Genomic DNA, 5,000 nt, shown 5'->3' with positions numbered 1-5,000 from the left:
TTAATGAGAGACAAATAATTAAGTAATTTTAGGTCTGGTCGGTTTTTTTTTTGAGTCTAGATTCCGAGTCCATTTCTAGAAACATGTACAAGAGACAGATTCTTTTCCTCTGGAATCTTATTTCGCTTGAACTGAAGACTTCAACAATTTTCTCAAAACATATTTTGGAAATTTGTCTTTTTCTCCTCTTTTTATTCCATTTTCCGTTAAAATAATCTGTAAATAAAATGATATTATTTGAAGAAGTAGAAGGAAAGGTAACCATGCTTCCAGTATTGAAAAACGTTTGTGCGCAATTGTTGGCTACAAATCTTTTTGGACCAGTGTTATTGTTTATAAAGGAAGTTCAAAACTTTGGACATGATATTGTTAAAATTGTTTTTGGAGGACTAACTAGCCATCTACATGGAAAGGCCAGTACGATTAAGTCAGCTCTCAGGAGCTGGAACAACCAGACCGAAACTGATGACACCATTCGAAAGGAAGAATTTCATACCCAAAAGAATGAGGATTTAGAGAAGGAATTATGGAAAAAACGGTCCTATGTTGAAGAGCTTCGAACAGCTCTTGTTGTTGCTCAGGAAGTTATAAGGAAAATTGAAAGCAAAAATAAGGACCTTTCCTCGAATAACGAATGCCTAAGGAAGAAAAATGAAGAATGGGAGGGTGCCATGATTAAGTAAGAAAAGGATATCGAACAACTGAAGGACTTCCTCGCTCGCCAAGAAACAGAACTTGAAAAGAACAAAGAAAAAATACTCGAACTGGATGATGAAAAAAATGTGAACGAGGTCTACATCCCCTATCTCGAGGAAAAGATGAAGGCCCATGAAGCGGAGAGAAAGAAGATGAGGAAAGAGCTGGAAGGATGCCCTCTAGCTTCACACCAAGAAGTTCATGTTCCTCGAGCAAGAAATGTCGCCCTTAACAGCAGTCTTGGAAAAGAGGCCCAGAGGGATAATGTGGGTGTCCAGTCGAAGGTCCAGACTTGGCTGAGAAGGAACCGCAAATTGTCTCGTTGACGGAAAAACTCAACGACAAAAGAGGGAAAACTGGGTTCGTTTGAGAAAAGGCCCAAGAGATGAAGAACCGCTCTGCCGAATTGGGAGTTGGGAAGAAAAAGAGGAGGAAGTCCAGACGAAGAAGGAACAAAGCAGGACTGTGGAGGGTTCTGACTGGCCTCCTGTTAACTATGCTGCGTGTCTCTCCGGAGGCGCTGCCATCTTCTGGGTCCTTTCGACGGGATCTGGTGGAGGATGGGTGTTGCCCACGGGAGTCCCCCCACACCCGTTCTCTAGCCAGCCCCTCCTCTGGATCGGACCCTTCCCTTCAAGACTGCCCTCAGGAGACTGTCGAGCCTTGAGGGCTTTTAGGGCCCATCCTTGAAGTTCTTTGGTCCTCTTTAGGCCTGCTTTCCTCAGCCTGACAGGATACCTGCCTTTCTCCGAGGAAGCAGTCTCTGGGTCGGACCCTTCCCTTTAGGGCTGCCCTCAAGAGAGTAGCGAGCCTTGGGAGCTTTTGGGCCTTATCCTTGGGCGCTCTCCATGCCTGCTTCCCCAGCCTGGCAGGATACCTGCCTTCCTCCGAGGAAGCAGCCTCTGGATCGGACCCTTCCCTTCAAGACTGCCCTCAGGAGACTGTCGAGCCTTGGGGGCTTTTGGGCTTCATCCTTGAAGTTTTTGGGCCCCTCTCCAGGCCCGCTTCCCCAGCCTGACAGGATAACTGCCTTTCTCCGAGGAAGCAGCCTTTGGGTTGGACCTTTCCCTTCAAAGCTGTCCCCAAGAGACTGTCAAGCCTTGGGGGCTTTTGGGCCTTATCCTTGAAGTTCTTGGGCCCTTTCCAGGCCCGCTTCCCCAGCCAGGCAGGATACCTGCCTTCCTCCGAGGAAGCAGCCTCTGGGTCGGACCCTTCCTTTCAAGGCTGCCCTCAGAAGACTGTCGAGCCTTGGGGGCTTTTGGGCCTCATCCTTGAAGTTCTTGGGCCCTTTCCAGGCCCGCTTCCCCAGCCTGGCAGGATACCTGCCTTCCTCCGAGGAAGCAGCCTCTGGGTCGGACCCTTCCTTTCAAGGCTGCCCTCAGAAGACTGTCGAGCCTTGGGGGCTTTTGGGCCTCATCCTGAAGTTCTTGGGCCCTTTCCAGGCCCGCTTCCCCAGCCTGGCAGGATACCTGCCTTCCTCCGAGGAAGCAGCCTCTGGGTCGGACCCTTCCTTTCAAGGCTGCCCTCAGAAGACTGTCGAGCCTTGGGGGCTTTTGGGCCTCATCCTTGAAGTTCTTGGGCCCTTTCCAGGCCCGCTTCCCCAGCCTGGCAGGATACCTGCCTTCCTCCGAGGAAGCAGCCTCTGGGTCGGACCCTTCCTTTCAAGGCTGCCCTCAGAAGACTGTCGAGCCTTGGGGCTTTTGGGCCTCATCCTTGAAGTTCTTGGGCCCTTTCCAGGCCCGCTTCCCCAGCCTGGCAGGATACCTGCCTTCCTCCGAGGAAGCAGCCTCTGGGTCGGACCCTTCGCTTCAAGGCTGCCCTCAAAAGACTGGCGAGCCTTGGGGGCTTTTGGGCCTCATCCTTGAAGTTTTTGGGCCCTTTCCAGGCCCGCTTCCCCAGCCAGGCAGGATACCTGCCTTCCTCCGAGGAAGCAGCCTCTGGGTTGGACCCTTCCCTTCAAGGCTGCCCTCAGAAGACTGTCGAGCCTTGGGGGCTTTTGGGGCCCATCCTTGAGGGGCTTGGGCCCTCTCCAGGCCCGCTTCCCCAGCCTGGCAGGATACCTGCCTTCCTCCGAAGAAAGCAGCCTCTGGGTCGGACCCTTCCCTTCACCATACTCTTAGCTTTCTCTTACCCAGCTTTTCAAATATGACACTTGCTCTCTCTGAAGGCTTCCAAACGATTTGAAGCATCTCGAAGATTGTTCCTGGAGACTTTGGAGTTCGGCGCATGTGCGAATGGCATTTCTCTCATTCTTCCAGGAGCTGGAGACCGAAGGATTCCAAAATGTGTTCAAGGAAAATTCCGAAGGTTTTAGAGCATTTTAACATCGCATTAACCATTATTTATAGTTCTTTTTCTGACACATACACTTTGACGAGTCGTCTTCTATAATCTTATGGGATTCTCACTCACTGAAATATATATAAATATATATACCGTATATCTCTCGACGACGAGAGAAGACTTCTGGGCTTTTTTGAAGACGTCCTCACGACTCCAGGATCCTTTGAAGCACACTTCAACTCCTGAAACATTCCTGGAGAATCCAATGGGCGTTTCCAAAGGCTTCAGAGCCTTGAGATCGTCTTGAAGCCTTCGGAGGCTCCAAAAACGTTGGCTTCCCCCAAAGGAATCTTCAGAGCCTTTCATCTCCGATTTCTTCTCCATAAAACTCTGTTCTTTAGTATTGTGCAAGAAATCCAAAGGCTACAGAACCTGGAGATTGACATGAAGCCTTTGGAAGCCCCAGAAACTTCTGGAATTCCCAGAAACCTTCTGAATTCCCAGATTCCCTACTGTCACCCCGGGGATGATAAGAATGATCCGGACAAGATCCACTTAGAACATAATGGGTATATACCTGAATGAGCTACCTCTATACCAGTACTAAGTAGTTTGGTGGTCTTCCACCAGGGCGGCGCTGCAAAGCCTTGTTGCCATCTATAAAGGTCTAGTAACTCGCAAATTGAACAGGGGCTTAGTGCGACTGTGAATTTTTTTATCATTAATGTTTAATGAGTAAGTGTTTAACGAATGTTTAGGGTTTAGTGAGTAAGTGTTTAGTGAATGCTCATGAGCAAGTGTTTAGTGAATGTTTAGTTTATGGTTTAGTAAATGTTTATTTTAGGGTTTATTGAATGTTTTGTGAATGTTAGTGAATGTTTAGTGTGTACGTATTCAGTGAATGTTTAGTGAGTGTTTCGGGTTTAATGAATGTTTCGTGAATGTTAGTGAATGTTTATTGTGTAAGTATTCAGTGAATGTTTAGCGCATGCTTAGGATTTAGTGAATGTTTTGTGAATGTTAGTGAATGTTTAGTGTGTATATAAGTATTCGGTGAATGTTTAGTGGGTGTTTAGGGTTTAGTGAATGTTTTCTGAATGTTAGTGAATGTTGAGTGTGCAAGTATATAGTGAATGTTTAGTGTGTAAGTATTCAGTGAATGTTTAGTGAGTGTTTAGTGAATGTTAGTGTTTAGTGAATATTTAGCGTGTAAGTATTCAGTGAATGTTTAGTAGGGTTTAGTGAATGTTTAGTGTATGTTTAGTGAATGCTTAGGGTTTAGTGAAAGTTTAGTGCATGTTAGTGTTTAGTGAATATTTAGTGTATAAGTATTCGGTGAATGTTTAGTGTGTAAGCATTCAGTGAATATTTAGTGAGTGTTTAGGGTTTAGTGAATGTTTATTGTGTGTTTAGTGAATGCTTAGGGTTTAGTGAATGTTTAGTGAATGTTAGTATTTAGTGAATGTTTAGTGTGTAAGTATTCAGTGAATGTTTAGTGTGTAAGTATCCAGTAAATCTTTAGTGAATGTTTAGCGTTTAGCGAATGGCCTGTGAATGTTAGTGTTTAGTGAATTTTTAGTAAGTATTCAGTGAGTGTTTAGTGAGTGTTTAGTGAATGTTGTGTGAAAATTAGAGTTTAGTGAATGTTTAGTGTGTAAGTGTTTAGTGAGTGTTCAATGAGTGATTATTGAATGTTCATTGACTGTTTAGTGTTTATTGAGTGTTTAGGGATTTAATGAGCATTTAGGGTTTCGTGTTTAGTGAATATGAATGTATAGTAAGTGTGTGTGTATGTTTAGTAAGTGTGAGTGTATAGTAAGTGTGAGTGTTTAGTGAGTGTAAGTGTATTGTGAATGTTAGTGTTTAGTGATTGTACATTACTGTTTAGTTAGTGTTTAGTGACTGTATGCAAATAAAGTCCTGTAATTTACAGGAACCATTTGTGCTAAACACTGCTTAGATCCAAGAGTAGATGCTTAGGACTTGACCACAGTAGTTGGAGTGCTTAGGCCAACCTGCTT

General features: G+C 45.3%; 1 protein-coding gene across 1 annotated transcript in view; it reads left to right on the top strand.

Annotated features, from left to right (window-relative positions):
• Nos (Nitric oxide synthase) overlaps positions 1-5,000 on the top strand; it is a 447,341-nt gene that overhangs the window by 229,680 nt on the left and 212,661 nt on the right. The window lies entirely within an intron of this gene.

Source organism: Macrobrachium rosenbergii, chromosome 6 (genome assembly GCF_040412425.1).
Source record: "Macrobrachium rosenbergii isolate ZJJX-2024 chromosome 6, ASM4041242v1, whole genome shotgun sequence".
Classification (NCBI taxonomy): domain Eukaryota; kingdom Metazoa; phylum Arthropoda; class Malacostraca; order Decapoda; family Palaemonidae; genus Macrobrachium; species Macrobrachium rosenbergii.
Note: the sequence above shows the minus strand (reverse complement) of the source record. Positions and strands in the feature narration are given on the sequence as shown.